Raw genomic sequence first — 16546 nt, 5'->3', positions numbered from 1 at the left:
TTTGTGTCCCTTAAGAGGAAAATAAGTTGGATAACTCCATCCATATGGGTAATAATAGGAGCTTTTTAGGTCTCAATTATAGTTAACAATTAACTCTATACTATATACATATTGCTGTATATAAACAAACCTATTCCATATAATTTGAAGTTGCCTCTTTTATTACATTCTGGTTTTGTTTCAAAACACATGTACGGTATTTAAGACGCAAAATAGGATAAAATACAAACATAGAAAAATGTTACTGCTTATGTAGGTGAGGGTAATAATAATGTAGTTTTGGTATGTTTGAGTTTTCGAAAGCATTTGACAATGTGATACATAGAAGGCTTGTAAGAAAAAAAAAGTCTCGAAAGATGTGGGAAATAAGTTAGCAAGTTGGGTAGAAGAGGGTGGGATAACAAAAGCAGAGCGTTGTTACGAAAGGAGTTCAGTCAAACTAGATTAATGTCACAAGTGGGCCACTTCAGGACTCACTCTTAGGACCTTTGCTCTTTTGATCGACATCAATGATATAGATGAAGGAATAGTCAATAAATATTTAAATTTGCAGATGATATTAATGTCTTGGTTGTTGCTAAATGTAAAGAGGATGCTACTTCTTTATTGAGCAAAGCTAATAAATGGTAGGTTTTCTTTTGTAATTATAATACACACATGATTATAATTCATAATTTGTATGGATATAATCTGATAAGTTTAGCCAGAACGAGCGAATTTTGAAGTGAGCTTCAGAGCTCGTAATAACAGAGGTAGAGAAGAAATAATACGATTTTGTAGTTGGCTTCTATATCAACTAAACCAGTTGTGTGTAGTTTTCACAAAAGATAGTGTTATTTAAAGCTCTAGACTCAGCTGTGGTAACCAATAGTGTATCGATTTTTTTGTTCATTTCTTGGCTTGTATGCTTGTGTGTGTGTTTTATTTTGAAACAAGCAGATTGTGTGCTGTTTATTTAGCGTTGAAATTCGTCGGCACCAAGCCACAGACATCTACTGTAAAGAATCCGTGCCATATACAAAACCTGATATTGGCTATCTAATAAAATTCTAAACTTTATAAAGCATTTTGTCTCAGACTTTCCAAACGTTTTCCCACAAGTGACGTAAGACTAATAGGCCTATGAAAGCCAGACTTTCTCGAGCGTCCATTTTTTAACTGGAAAATGTTGACAAAAATCTTCTATTATAAGTATGTTTTATACAGTTCTTGAAAATATAATTACCGAAAATCTTGTTCCCAAATATCTAGCACTCGGCCTACATCTGTCGTATGTTTCCACCTTGATGAAGACGTCTATCTCCTCTATCCATTCTGTGAATTCCTTTACATGCATATCACTATGTCCTCAGTTATTTGTTTTATATACCGAACCATAACTATCGTTCACAAATTTAGCTCTGTAACTTATCAGACATTTAAATTTAAAGCTACCAATACTGCACCTTTAAATGTTAGTCATACAGTTAAAGAGGTACATGCCAGTTACGTAATCCCTTTCAAGGACTTTGATTTGCGACTAATACGTTTACAAGGTACCTAACCTTATTCATTTGCACGTGACAGAAACTAAATATTTTGGGAAAAGCATTACGCACTCTTTATATATAATATCGCTATGAAGTGAAGGAGTTCACGCAAGTTCATTTTTAGCGATTCTTATCGAAGAATGCATTTTACTTTTACCCTTTGAGTTATTGATGATAAGCACTGATTGGCTGTAGTGTATAACGATATAACAAATTGATAATTTGAGTCTATACACTCGATATATCCGTGAAGGAGATCATGTGCTTAAAAGTGAATTCTATTACAAGCTTCAAATGATTTTGTTCTGTTTTGAATGTCGCGCAAAGCTTCACGACGTCTATCTGCGCTAGTAGTCCCTAATTTAGCAGCGTAAGACAAGAGTGAAGGCAGCTAGTCATCACCGTCAATTCTTGGGCTACACTTTTACCAACGAATAGTGGGATTGACCGTCACATTATAACGACCCCACGGCTGAAAGAGCGAGCATATTTTGGGGATGATGGGGATTCGAACCCGTGACCCTCGGATTACGAGTCGAGTGCCTAAACCACCTGGCCATGCCGAACCGCTCAGCTCCAAATGGACATACCCACAAGATCTCTTGATAGTCTACGTTTGGAGTATGATCAAATGAGTAAAATTATATACTTTTACGCGACAATCTTTTAATTTACTCAAAAAAAAACAAACAACAAAAAACGATAATAAAGAACCATAAAGGAGAACACGTGATTATGGCGACGTGTTATTATGAATATTTTATTATGTGAAAAAATAATGGATCAGTCAACTAATAAACATTTTCCAAAACATAAATGCTTTCTAATTAATTTCAATAAAGGTTTGATTGATTCTTAAATTTTTTTCCTTTGAAATTAAAATTTTCTGCTGGCGACATTCTACTTTTAGCGCCCCAACTTTGTTATATTTCCTTGGTTTACTAGAAAAGTAACACAAACTCAAAAGATTATGTATGTATACTTGAAAAGCTTTGCTTGTCGTCGATCATTTAGAAATTATTTTATGTTTAAGGTACGTATTCAGAGACATTTGCCCCAGCACACTGGCGACATCAAATCGAATACTGAAGAAAGCCTGGCCCAAAATTACAAGTTGATAATATAGTGTAACTGGCAATTATTGGCTTCGATGCTCTGTTGATAATGATTTCATAAAGTTAACTTAAATTTATAGAATTTGTCTAATAACCTGACATAAAGCGACTTGAAGGCATACAAAGGAGTATTTAACATTTTAAGAACCTTCGCCATTCTTTGTCAAAAGTGACGTGCTAGTTCGTTTACTCGTCAAAATAAACCAGTTTCTTGAAAATGAATAAGTCAACACTTATCCTTCAATTTTATAGTGAATTTTCTTTTCTTTCATTGAAATGTTGGACTTCTATGAACACTTCTCACCAGTAGCACAGCGGTAATTCACCGGACTTATAACGACAGAAACCCAATTTCTGTAATTGTGGTGGGCAAAACGCATTACAATCCATAAAGTATTTTGTTCTTAACTACAAACAAACATAATCTATGAATTCTGTTTAGTCGAAATGTATCTCAGGTCGCTTATCATCACCAACGTGAATTTTTTCTGCAAATAGTATTTTGTGTTTGTCTATTTTAAATAAAAGAAACAACCATACAACTTATTTGTACCTACAATGTTGTTTAAAAATAAACAAAATACAGCACTAGGTGGCGCAGCCGTCAAGACAAAGAGGCTTCCAATCGAGAGGTTTAAAATCTCAAATATAGTCTTTACGTTTCATAAATGTGGCGAAATTAAAGGAAAAGTTTTATTGTATATAAATAAATGACTAGAAAAAATGTTCCATTATAGAGTTTGAAAGTTGTTTCGAGTATTTAAAAATTTTTCAGACTAATTATATATTTTATTTTTACACCGTATTTATAACTACAAAGTGTTGTTACATAAGCCTTATATGAAGAGTATGGAGCATACTTACCTGGCGCTGAGAATGCCATGATCAACAAGGTGGTTTCTCCAGAGCGAGGCTCGCCCATTGCACTCTGGGTGGGTTGACCTCTGCCACTATCCCAAACTGGGACAGATGGAGCGTGTAATTTTGGTAGTGGGGACTGCGTTCGCGCTATCCCCTGTAGTAGAAATCGAAAAGAAGAATCCAATTTGTTATTAAAGAAATGAAGTCGTTACTAAATAATCATAAGTATTTAACCTCAAAATGTTCAATCGTACTCAATACTTCCTTTATGGGATGAATACATAATGCACAACAAATGAAACATTTCTGCTTTAGCTTAGAATGTTATTTGAAACAGTGAAGCTTACTACACTGGTATGGGAGTTAAACCGTTCTTAAAATACAGTAGAGAGCGTAACGGTGGCATTGCAGTTAGGTTATTAATTGGTACAGGTATAAAGGTGTTCCTTTACATTGGCTGTATTTGTTGTATCAGTAGGACTTCTTTGATTTCTTATTTCTTTCCCAACCTGGTATGCTTATGTTGTGTTGGTTTCTCAATTTCGCGCAAAGCTACACCAGTAGGCTTAAGCAGTAAACTGAGGGCTTTTAACACTACAAGTTTGTTGCTCTTGCCCTGTGGATGGAAGGCTCAGTGCAGATTTCTGATATGTGAGTTTCCACCTAAAATTCGTGTCATACGGAATTTTAAAGGCTGTCAATGATTGGAAAACAGTGGAAGGTTTAATCCCTGTGTCACATTCTCGTTAAAATTGCCCGAGTATCTGCAGTCCTGTAGCTGCAAGTATCAAATGTGAATACATAGGGCACAGTGACCTTACTTAAGGTCGTCGCGAGAACGAGACAGCAATTTGATAATTAATCAAGACAAATTATCTTCATTCGTTATACCCCTATGTATGGCCGTTACTTAAGTAATTAAATACAAATGTGACTTTATCAAACCTCACTCATTTTAACTGTAAGGCCGAATTGTGCGTTTGTGTCCCTTAAGAGGAAAATAAGTTGGATAACTCCATCCATATGGGTAATAATAGGAGCTTTTTAGGTCTCAATTATAGTTAACAATTAACTCTATACTATATACATATTGCTGTATATAAACAAACCTATTCCATATAATTTGAAGTTGCCTCTTTTATTACATTCTGGTTTTGTTTCAAAACACATGTACGGTATTTAAGACGCAAAATAGGATAAAATACAAACATAGAAAAATGTTACTGCTTATGTAGGTGAGGGTAATAATAATGTAGTTTTGGTATGTTTGAGTTTTCGAAAGCATTTGACAATGTGATACATAGAAGGCTTGTAAGAAAAAAAAAGTCTCGAAAGATGTGGGAAATAAGTTAGCAAGTTGGGTAGAAGAGGGTGGGATAACAAAAGCAGAGCGTTGTTACGAAAGGAGTTCAGTCAAACTAGATTAATGTCACAAGTGGGCCACTTCAGGACTCACTCTTAGGACCTTTGCTCTTTTGATCGACATCAATGATATAGATGAAGGAATAGTCAATAAATATTTAAATTTGCAGATGATATTAATGTCTTGGTTGTTGCTAAATGTAAAGAGGATGCTACTTTATTGAGCAAAGCTAATAAATGGTAGGTTTTCTTTTGTAATTATAATACACACATGATTATAATTCATAATTTGTATGGATATAATCTGATAAGTTTAGCCAGAACGAGCGAATTTTGAAGTGAGCTTCAGAGCTCGTAATAACAGAGGTAGAGAAGAAATAATACGATTTTGTAGTTGGCTTCTATATCAACTAAACCAGTTGTGTGTAGTTTTCACAAAAGATAGTGTTATTTAAAGCTCTAGACTCAGCTGTGGTAACCAATAGTGTATCGATTTTTTTGTTCATTTCTTGGCTTGTATGCTTGTGTGTGTGTTTTATTTTGAAACAAGCAGATTGTGTGCTGTTTATTTAGCGTTGAAATTGTCGGCACCAAGCCACAGACATCTACTGTAAAGAATCCGTGCCATATACAAAACCTGATATTGGCTATCTAATAAAATTCTAAACTTTATAAAGCATTTTGTCTCAGACTTTCCAAACGTTTTCCCACAAGTGACGTAAGACTAATAGGCCTATGAAAGCCAGACTTTCTCGAGCGTCCATTTTTAACTGGAAAATGTTGACAAAAAATCTTCTATTATAAGTATGTTTTATACAGTTCTTGAAAATATAATTACCGAAAATCTTGTTCCCAAATATCTAGCACTCGGCCTACATCTGTCGTATGTTTCCACCTTGATGAAGACGTCTATCTCCTCTATCCATTCTGTGAATTCCTTTACATGCATATCACTATGTCCTCAGTTATTTGTTTTATATACCGAACCATAACTATCGTTCACAAATTTAGCTCTGTAACTTATCAGACATTTAAATTTAAAGCTACCAATACTCGCACCTTTAAATGTTAGTCATACAGTTAAAGAGGTACATGCCAGTTACGTAATCCCTTTCAAGGACTTTGATTTGCGACTAATACGTTTACAAGGTACCTAACCTTATTCATTTGCACGTGACAGAAACTAAATATTTTGGGAAAAGCATTACGCACTCTTTATATATAATATCGCTATGAAGTGAAGGAGTTCACGCAAGTTCATTTTTAGCGATTCTTATCGAAGAATGCATTTTACTTTTACCCTTTGAGTTATTGATGATAAGCACTGATTGGCTGTAGTGTATAACGATATAACAAATTGATAATTTGAGTCTATACACTCGATATATCCGTGAAGGAGATCATGTGCTTAAAAGTGAATTCTATTACAAGCTTCAAATGATTTTGTTCTGTTTTGAATGTCGCGCAAAGCTTCACGACGTCTATCTGCGCTAGTAGTCCCTAATTTAGCAGCGTAAGACAAGAGTGAAGGCAGCTAGTCATCACCGTCAATTCTTGGGCTACACTTTTACCAACGAATAGTGGGATTGACCGTCACATTATAACGACCCCACGGCTGAAAGAGCGAGCATATTTTGGGATGATGGGGATTCGAACCCGTGACCCTCGGATTACGAGTCGAGTGCCTAAACCACCTGGCCATGCCGAACCGCTCAGCTCCAAATGGACATACCCACAAGATCTCTTGATAGTCTACGTTTGAGTATGATCAAATGAGTAAAATTATATACTTTTACGCGACAATCTTTTAATTTACTCAAAAAAAACAAACAACAAAAAACGATAATAAAGAACCATAAAGGAGAACACGTGATTATGGCGACGTGTTATTATGAATATTTTATTATGTGAAAAATAATGGATCAGTCAACTAATAAACATTTTCCAAAACATAAATGCTTTCTAATTAATTTCAATAAAGGTTTGATTGATTCTTAAATTTTTTCCTTTGAAATTAAAATTTTCTGCTGGCGACATTCTACTTTTAGCGCCCCAACTTTGTTATATTTCCTTGGTTTACTAGAAAAGTAACACAAACTCAAAAGATTATGTATGTATACTTGAAAAGCTTTGCTTGTCGTCGATCATTTAGAAATTATTTTATGTTTAAGGTACGTATTCAGAGACATTTGCCCCAGCACACTGGCGACATCAAATCGAATACTGAAGAAAGCCTGGCCCAAAATTACAAGTTGATAATATAGTGTAACTGGCAATTATTGGCTTCGATGCTCTGTTGATAATGATTTCATAAAGTTAACTTAAATTTATAGAATTTGTCTAATAACCTGACATAAAGCGACTTGAAGGCATACAAAGGAGTATTTAACATTTTAAGAACCTTCGCCATTCTTTGTCAAAAGTGACGTGCTAGTTCGTTTACTCGTCAAAATAAACCAGTTTCTTGAAAATGAATAAGTCAACACTTATCCTTCAATTTTATAGTGAATTTTCTTTTCTTTCATTGAAATGTTGGACTTCTATGAACACTTCTCACCAGTAGCACAGCGGTAATTCACCGGACTTATAACGACAGAAACCCAATTTCTGTAATTGTGGTGGGCAAAACGCATTACAATCCATAAAGTATTTTGTTCTTAACTACAAACAAACATAATCTATGAATTCTGTTTAGTCGAAATGTATCTCAGGTCGCTTATCATCACCAACGTGAATTTTTTCTGCAAATAGTATTTTGTGTTTGTCTATTTTAAATAAAAGAAACAACCATACAACTTATTTGTACCTACAATGTTGTTTAAAAATAAACAAAATACAGCACCAGGTGGCGCAGCCGTCAAGACAAAGAGGCTTCCAATCGAGAGGTTTAAAATCTCAAATATAGTCTTTACGTTTCATAAATGTGGCGAAATTAAAGGAAAAGTTTTATTGTATATAAATAAATGACTAGAAAAAAATGTTCCATTATAGAGTTTGAAAGTTGTTTCGAGTATTTAAAAATTTTTTCAGACTAATTATATATTTTATTTTTACACCGTATTTATAACTACAAAGTGTTGTTACATAAGCCTTATATGAAGAGTATGGAGCATACTTACCTGGCGCTGAGAATGCCATGATCAACAAGGTGGTTTCTCCAGAGCGAGGCTCGCCCATTGCACTCTGGGTGGGTTGACCTCTGCCACTATCCCAAACTGGGACAGATGGAGCGTGTAATTTTGGTAGTGGGGACTGCGTTCGCGCTATCCCCTGTAGTAGAAATCGAAAAGAAGAATCCAATTTGTTATTAAAGAAATGAAGTCGTTACTAAATAATCATAAGTATTTAACCTCAAAATGTTCAATCGTACTCAATACTTCCTTTATGGGATGAATACATAATGCACAACAAATGAAACATTTCTGCTTTAGCTTAGAATGTTATTTGAAACAGTGAAGCTTACTACACTGGTATGGGAGTTAAACCGTTCTTAAAATACAGTAGAGAGCGTAACGGTGGCATTGCAGTTAGGTTATTAATTGGTACAGGTATAAAGGTGTTCCTTTACATTGGCTGTATTTGTTGTATCAGTAGGACTTCTTTGATTTCTTATTTCTTTCCCAACCTGGTATGCTTATGTTGTGTTGGTTTCTCAATTTCGCGCAAAGCTACACCAGTAGGCTTAAGCAGTAAACTGAGGGCTTTAACACTACAAGTTTGTTGCTCTTTGCCCTGTGGATGGAAGGCTCAGTGCAGATTTCTGGATATGTGAGTTTCCACCTAAAATTCGTGTCATACGGAATTTTAAAGGCTGTCAATGATTGGAAAACAGTGGAAGGTTTAATCCCTGTGTCACATTCTCGTTAAAATTGCCCGAGTATCTGCAGTCCTGTAGCTGCAAGTATCAAATGTGAATACATAGGGCACAGTGACCTTACTTAAGGTCGTCGCGAGAACGAGACAGCAATTTGATAATTAATCAAGACAAATTATCTTCATTCGTTATACCCCTATGTATGGCCGTTACTTAAGTAATTAAATACAAATGTGACTTTATCAAACCTCACTCATTTTAACTGTAAGGCCGAATTGTGCGTTTGTGTCCCTTAAGAGGAAAATAAGTTGGATAACTCCATCCATATGGGTAATAATAGGAGCTTTTTAGGTCTCAATTATAGTTAACAATTAACTCTATACTATATACATATTGCTGTATATAAACAAACCTATTCCATATAATTTGAAGTTGCCTCTTTTATTACATTCTGGTTTTTGTTTCAAAACACATGTACGGTATTTAAGACGCAAAATAGGATAAAATACAAACATAGAAAAATGTTACTGCTTATGTAGGTGAGGGTAATAATAATGTAGTTTTGGTATGTTTGAGTTTTTCGAAAGCATTTGACAATGTGATACATAGAAGGCTTGTAAGAAAAAAAAAGTCTCGAAAGATGTGGGAAATAAGTTAGCAAGTTGGGTAGAAGAGGGTGGGATAACAAAAGCAGAGCGTTGTTACGAAAGGAGTTCAGTCAAACTAGATTAATGTCACAAGTGGGCCACTTCAGGACTCACTCTTAGGACCTTTGCTCTTTTTGATCGACATCAATGATATAGATGAAGGAATAGTCAATAAATATTTAAATTTGCAGATGATATTAATGTCTTGGTTGTTGCTAAATGTAAAGAGGATGCTACTTCTTTATTGAGCAAAGCTAATAAATGGTAGGTTTTCTTTTGTAATTATAATACACACATGATTATAATTCATAATTTGTATGGATATAATCTGATAAGTTTAGCCAGAACGAGCGAATTTTGAAGTGAGCTTCAGAGCTCGTAATAACAGAGGTAGAGAAGAAATAATACGATTTTGTAGTTGGCTTCTATATCAACTAAACCAGTTGTGTGTAGTTTTCACAAAAGATAGTGTTATTTAAAGCTCTAGACTCAGCTGTGGTAACCAATAGTGTATCGATTTTTTTTGTTCATTTCTTGGCTTGTATGCTTGTGTGTGTGTTTTATTTTGAAACAAGCAGATTGTGTGCTGTTTATTTAGCGTTGAAATTCGTCGGCACCAAGCCACAGACATCTACTGTAAAGAATCCGTGCCATATACAAAACCTTGATATTGGCTATCTAATAAAATTCTAAACTTTATAAAGCATTTTGTCTCAGACTTTCCAAACGTTTTCCCACAAGTGACGTAAGACTAATAGGCCTATGAAAGCCAGACTTTCTCGAGCGTCCATTTTTTAACTGGAAAATGTTGACAAAAATCTTCTATTATAAGTATGTTTTATACAGTTCTTGAAAATATAATTACCGAAAATCTTGTTCCCAAATATCTAGCACTCGGCCTACATCTGTCGTATGTTTCCACCTTGATGAAGACGTCTATCTCCTCTATCCATTCTGTGAATTCCTTTACATGCATATCACTATGTCCTCAGTTATTTGTTTTATATACCGAACCATAACTATCGTTCACAAATTTAGCTCTGTAACTTATCAGACATTTAAATTTAAAGCTACCAATACTGCACCTTTAAATGTTAGTCATACAGTTAAAGAGGTACATGCCAGTTACGTAATCCCTTTCAAGGACTTTGATTTGCGACTAATACGTTTACAAGGTACCTAACCTTATTCATTTGCACGTGACAGAAACTAAATATTTTGGGAAAAGCATTACGCACTCTTTATATATAATATCGCTATGAAGTGAAGGAGTTCACGCAAGTTCATTTTTAGCGATTCTTATCGAAGAATGCATTTTACTTTTACCCTTTGAGTTATTGATGATAAGCACTGATTGGCTGTAGTGTATAACGATATAACAAATTGATAATTTGAGTCTATACACTCGATATATCCGTGAAGGAGATCATGTGCTTAAAAGTGAATTCTATTACAAGCTTCAAATGATTTTGTTCTGTTTTGAATGTCGCGCAAAGCTTCACGACGTCTATCTGCGCTAGTAGTCCCTAATTTAGCAGCGTAAGACAAGAGTGAAGGCAGCTAGTCATCACCGTCAATTCTTGGGCTACACTTTACCAACGAATAGTGGGATTGACCGTCACATTATAACGACCCCACGGCTGAAAGAGCGAGCATATTTTGGGGATGATGGGGATTCGAACCCGTGACCCTCGGATTACGAGTCGAGTGCCTAAACCACCTGGCCATGCCGAACCGCTCAGCTCCAAATGGACATACCCACAAGATCTCTTGATAGTCTACGTTTGGAGTATGATCAAATGAGTAAAATTATATACTTTTACGCGACAATCTTTTAATTTACTCAAAAAAAACAAACAACAAAAAACGATAATAAAGAACCATAAAGGAGAACACGTGATTATGGCGACGTGTTATTATGAATATTTTATTATGTGAAAAAATAATGGATCAGTCAACTAATAAACATTTTCCAAAACATAAATGCTTTCTAATTAATTTCAATAAAGGTTTGATTGATTCTTAAATTTTTTCCTTTGAAATTAAAATTTTCTGCTGGCGACATTCTACTTTTAGCGCCCCAACTTTGTTATATTTCCTTGGTTTACTAGAAAAGTAACACAAACTCAAAAGATTATGTATGTATACTTGAAAAGCTTTGCTTGTCGTCGATCATTTAGAAATTATTTTATGTTTAAGGTACGTATTCAGAGACATTTGCCCCAGCACACTGGCGACATCAAATCGAATACTGAAGAAAGCCTGGCCCAAAATTACAAGTTGATAATATAGTGTAACTGGCAATTATTGGCTTCGATGCTCTGTTGATAATGATTTCATAAAGTTAACTTAAATTTATAGAATTTGTCTAATAACCTGACATAAAGCGACTTGAAGGCATACAAAGGAGTATTTAACATTTTAAGAACCTTCGCCATTCTTTGTCAAAAGTGACGTGCTAGTTCGTTTACTCGTCAAAATAAACCAGTTTCTTGAAAATGAATAAGTCAACACTTATCCTTCAATTTTATAGTGAATTTTCTTTTCTTTCATTGAAATGTTGGACTTCTATGAACACTTCTCACCAGTAGCACAGCGGTAATTCACCGGACTTATAACGACAGAAACCCAATTTCTGTAATTGTGGTGGGCAAAACGCATTACAATCCATAAAGTATTTTGTTCTTAACTACAAACAAACATAATCTATGAATTCTGTTTAGTCGAAATGTATCTCAGGTCGCTTATCATCACCAACGTGAATTTTTTCTGCAAATAGTATTTTGTGTTTGTCTATTTTAAATAAAAGAAACAACCATACAACTTATTTGTACCTACAATGTTGTTTAAAAATAAACAAAATACAGCACTAGGTGGCGCAGCCGTCAAGACAAAGAGGCTTCCAATCGAGAGGTTTAAAATCTCAAATATAGTCTTTACGTTTCATAAATGTGGCGAAATTAAAGGAAAAGTTTTATTGTATATAAATAAATGACTAGAAAAAATGTTCCATTATAGAGTTTGAAAGTTGTTTCGAGTATTTAAAAATTTTTTCAGACTAATTATATATTTTATTTTACACCGTATTTATAACTACAAAGTGTTGTTACATAAGCCTTATATGAAGAGTATGGAGCATACTTACCTGGCGCTGAGAATGCCATGATCAACAAGGTGGCTTCTCCAGAGCGAGGCTCGCCCATTGCACTCTGGGTGGGTTGACCTCTGCCACTATCCCAAACTGGGACAGATGGAGCGTGTAATTTTGGTAGTGGGGACTGCGTTCGCGCTATCCCCTGTAGTAGAAATCGAAAAGAAGAATCCAATTTGTTATTAAAGAAATGAAGTCGTTACTAAATAATCATAAGTATTTAACCTCAAAATGTTCAATCGTACTCAATACTTCCTTTATGGGATGAATACATAATGCACAACAAATGAAACATTTCTGCTTTAGCTTAGAATGTTATTTGAAACAGTGAAGCTTACTACACTGGTATGGGAGTTAAACCGTTCTTAAAATACAGTAGAGAGCGTAACGGTGGCATTGCAGTTAGGTTATTAATTGGTACAGGTATAAAGGTGTTCCTTTACATTGGCTGTATTTGTTGTATCAGTAGGACTTCTTTGATTTCTTATTTCTTTCCCAACCTGGTATGCTTATGTTGTGTTGGTTTCTCAATTTCGCGCAAAGCTACACCAGTAGGCTTAAGCAGTAAACTGAGGGCTTTAACACTACAAGTTTGTTGCTCTTGCCCTGTGGATGGAAGGCTCAGTGCAGATTTCTGATATGTGAGTTTCCACCTAAAATTCGTGTCATACGGAATTTTAAAGGCTGTCAATGATTGGAAAACAGTGGAAGGTTTAATCCCTGTGTCACATTCTCGTTAAAATTGCCCGAGTATCTGCAGTCCTGTAGCTGCAAGTATCAAATGTGAATACATAGGGCACAGTGACCTTACTTAAGGTCGTCGCGAGAACGAGACAGCAATTTGATAATTAATCAAGACAAATTATCTTCATTCGTTATACCCCTATGTATGGCCGTTACTTAAGTAATTAAATACAAATGTGACTTTATCAAACCTCACTCATTTTAACTGTAAGGCCGAATTGTGCGTTTGTGTCCCTTAAGAGGAAAATAAGTTGGATAACTCCATCCATATGGGTAATAATAGGAGCTTTTTAGGTCTCAATTATAGTTAACAATTAACTCTATACTATATACATATTGCTGTATATAAACAAACCTATTCCATATAATTTGAAGTTGCCTCTTTTATTACATTCTGGTTTTGTTTCAAAACACATGTACGGTATTTAAGACGCAAAATAGGATAAAATACAAACATAGAAAAATGTTACTGCTTATGTAGGTGAGGGTAATAATAATGTAGTTTTGGTATGTTTGAGTTTTCGAAAGCATTTGACAATGTGATACATAGAAGGCTTGTAAGAAAAAAAAAGTCTCGAAAGATGTGGGAAATAAGTTAGCAAGTTGGGTAGAAGAGGGTGGGATAACAAAAGCAGAGCGTTGTTACGAAAGGAGTTCAGTCAAACTAGATTAATGTCACAAGTGGGCCACTTCAGGACTCACTCTTAGGACCTTTGCTCTTTTGATCGACATCAATGATATAGATGAAGGAATAGTCAATAAATATTTAAATTTGCAGATGATATTAATGTCTTGGTTGTTGCTAAATGTAAAGAGGATGCTACTTCTTTATTGAGCAAAGCTAATAAATGGTAGGTTTTCTTTTGTAATTATAATACACACATGATTATAATTCATAATTTGTATGGATATAATCTGATAAGTTTAGCCAGAACGAGCGAATTTTGAAGTGAGCTTCAGAGCTCGTAATAACAGAGGTAGAGAAGAAATAATACGATTTTGTAGTTGGCTTCTATATCAACTAAACCAGTTGTGTGTAGTTTTCACAAAAGATAGTGTTATTTAAAGCTCTAGACTCAGCTGTGGTAACCAATAGTGTATCGATTTTTTTGTTCATTTCTTGGCTTGTATGCTTGTGTGTGTGTTTTATTTTGAAACAAGCAGATTGTGTGCTGTTTATTTAGCGTTGAAATTCGTCGGCACCAAGCCACAGACATCTACTGTAAAGAATCCGTGCCATATACAAAACCTGATATTGGCTATCTAATAAAATTCTAAACTTTATAAAGCATTTTGTCTCAGACTTTCCAAACGTTTTCCCACAAGTGACGTAAGACTAATAGGCCTATGAAAGCCAGACTTTCTCGAGCGTCCATTTTTAACTGGAAAATGTTGACAAAAATCTTCTATTATAAGTATGTTTTATACAGTTCTTGAAAATATAATTACCGAAAATCTTGTTCCCAAATATCTAGCACTCGGCCTACATCTGTCGTATGTTTCCACCTTGATGAAGACGTCTATCTCCTCTATCCATTCTGTGAATTCCTTTACATGCATATCACTATGTCCTCAGTTATTTGTTTTATATACCGAACCATAACTATCGTTCACAAATTTAGCTCTGTAACTTATCAGACATTTAAATTTAAAGCTACCAATACTGCACCTTTAAATGTTAGTCATACAGTTAAAGAGGTACATGCCAGTTACGTAATCCCTTTCAAGGACTTTGATTTGCGACTAATACGTTTACAAGGTACCTAACCTTATTCATTTGCACGTGACAGAAACTAAATATTTTGGGAAAAGCATTACGCACTCTTTATATATAATATCGCTATGAAGTGAAGGAGTTCACGCAAGTTCATTTTTAGCGATTCTTATCGAAGAATGCATTTTACTTTTACCCTTTGAGTTATTGATGATAAGCACTGATTGGCTGTAGTGTATAACGATATAACAAATTGATAATTTGAGTCTATACACTCGATATATCCGTGAAGGAGATCATGTGCTTAAAAGTGAATTCTATTACAAGCTTCAAATGATTTTGTTCTGTTTTGAATGTCGCGCAAAGCTTCACGACGTCTATCTGCGCTAGTAGTCCCTAATTTAGCAGCGTAAGACAAGAGTGAAGGCAGCTAGTCATCACCGTCAATTCTTGGGCTACACTTTTACCAACGAATAGTGGGATTGACCGTCACATTATAACGACCCCACGGCTGAAAGAGCGAGCATATTTTGGGATGATGGGGATTCGAACCCGTGACCCTCGGATTACGAGTCGAGTGCCTAAACCACCTGGCCATGCCGAACCGCTCAGCTCCAAATGGACATACCCACAAGATCTCTTGATAGTCTACGTTTGAGTATGATCAAATGAGTAAAATTATATACTTTTACGCGACAATCTTTTAATTTACTCAAAAAAACAAACAACAAAAAACGATAATAAAGAACCATAAAGGAGAACACGTGATTATGGCGACGTGTTATTATGAATATTTTATTATGTGAAAAATAATGGATCAGTCAACTAATAAACATTTTCCAAAACATAAATGCTTTCTAATTAATTTCAATAAAGGTTTGATTGATTCTTAAATTTTTTCCTTTGAAATTAAAATTTTCTGCTGGCGACATTCTACTTTTAGCGCCCCAACTTTGTTATATTTCCTTGGTTTACTAGAAAAGTAACACAAACTCAAAAGATTATGTATGTATACTTGAAAAGCTTTGCTTGTCGTCGATCATTTAGAAATTATTTTATGTTTAAGGTACGTATTCAGAGACATTTGCCCCAGCACACTGGCGACATCAAATCGAATACTGAAGAAAGCCTGGCCCAAAATTACAAGTTGATAATATAGTGTAACTGGCAATTATTGGCTTCGATGCTCTGTTGATAATGATTTCATAAAGTTAACTTAAATTTATAGAATTTGTCTAATAACCTGACATAAAGCGACTTGAAGGCATACAAAGGAGTATTTAACATTTTAAGAACCTTCGCCATTCTTTGTCAAAAGTGACGTGCTAGTTCGTTTACTCGTCAAAATAAACCAGTTTCTTGAAAATGAATAAGTCAACACTTATCCTTCAATTTTATAGTGAATTTTCTTTTCTTTCATTGAAATGTTGGACTTCTATGAACACTTCTCACCAGTAGCACAGCGGTAATTCACCGGACTTATAACGACAGAAACCCAATTTCTGTAATTGTGGTGGGCAAAACGCATTACAATCCATAAAGTATTTTGTTCTTAACTACAAACAAACATAATCTATGAATTCTGTTTAGTCGAAATGTATCTCAGGTC

The 16546-nt window shown here is 34.8% G+C and overlaps 3 non-coding genes across 3 annotated transcripts; all 3 read left to right on the top strand.

The window, feature by feature from the left end:
• Positions 1 to 3500: 3500 nt before the first annotated feature.
• On the top strand, positions 3501 to 3662 carry LOC143243461 (U1 spliceosomal RNA). Its single transcript, XR_013024586.1, has one exon. It is a non-coding gene; the product is annotated as a U1 spliceosomal RNA (small nuclear RNA).
• A 4316-nt stretch (positions 3663 to 7978) lies between these two features.
• On the top strand, positions 7979 to 8140 carry LOC143243460 (U1 spliceosomal RNA). The gene has a single exon (XR_013024585.1). It is a non-coding gene; the product is annotated as a U1 spliceosomal RNA (small nuclear RNA).
• Positions 8141 to 12465: 4325 nt separating this feature from the next.
• Positions 12466 to 12627, top strand: LOC143243459 (U1 spliceosomal RNA). The gene has a single exon (XR_013024584.1). It is a non-coding gene; the product is annotated as a U1 spliceosomal RNA (small nuclear RNA).
• Positions 12628 to 16546: the final 3919 nt, after the last annotated feature.

Source organism: Tachypleus tridentatus, unplaced genomic scaffold (genome assembly GCF_004210375.1).
Source record: "Tachypleus tridentatus isolate NWPU-2018 unplaced genomic scaffold, ASM421037v1 Hic_cluster_2, whole genome shotgun sequence".
Classification (NCBI taxonomy): domain Eukaryota; kingdom Metazoa; phylum Arthropoda; class Merostomata; order Xiphosura; family Limulidae; genus Tachypleus; species Tachypleus tridentatus.
The sequence above is the reverse complement of the archived record's forward strand: the minus strand, read 5'-3'. Positions and strand labels throughout refer to the sequence as shown.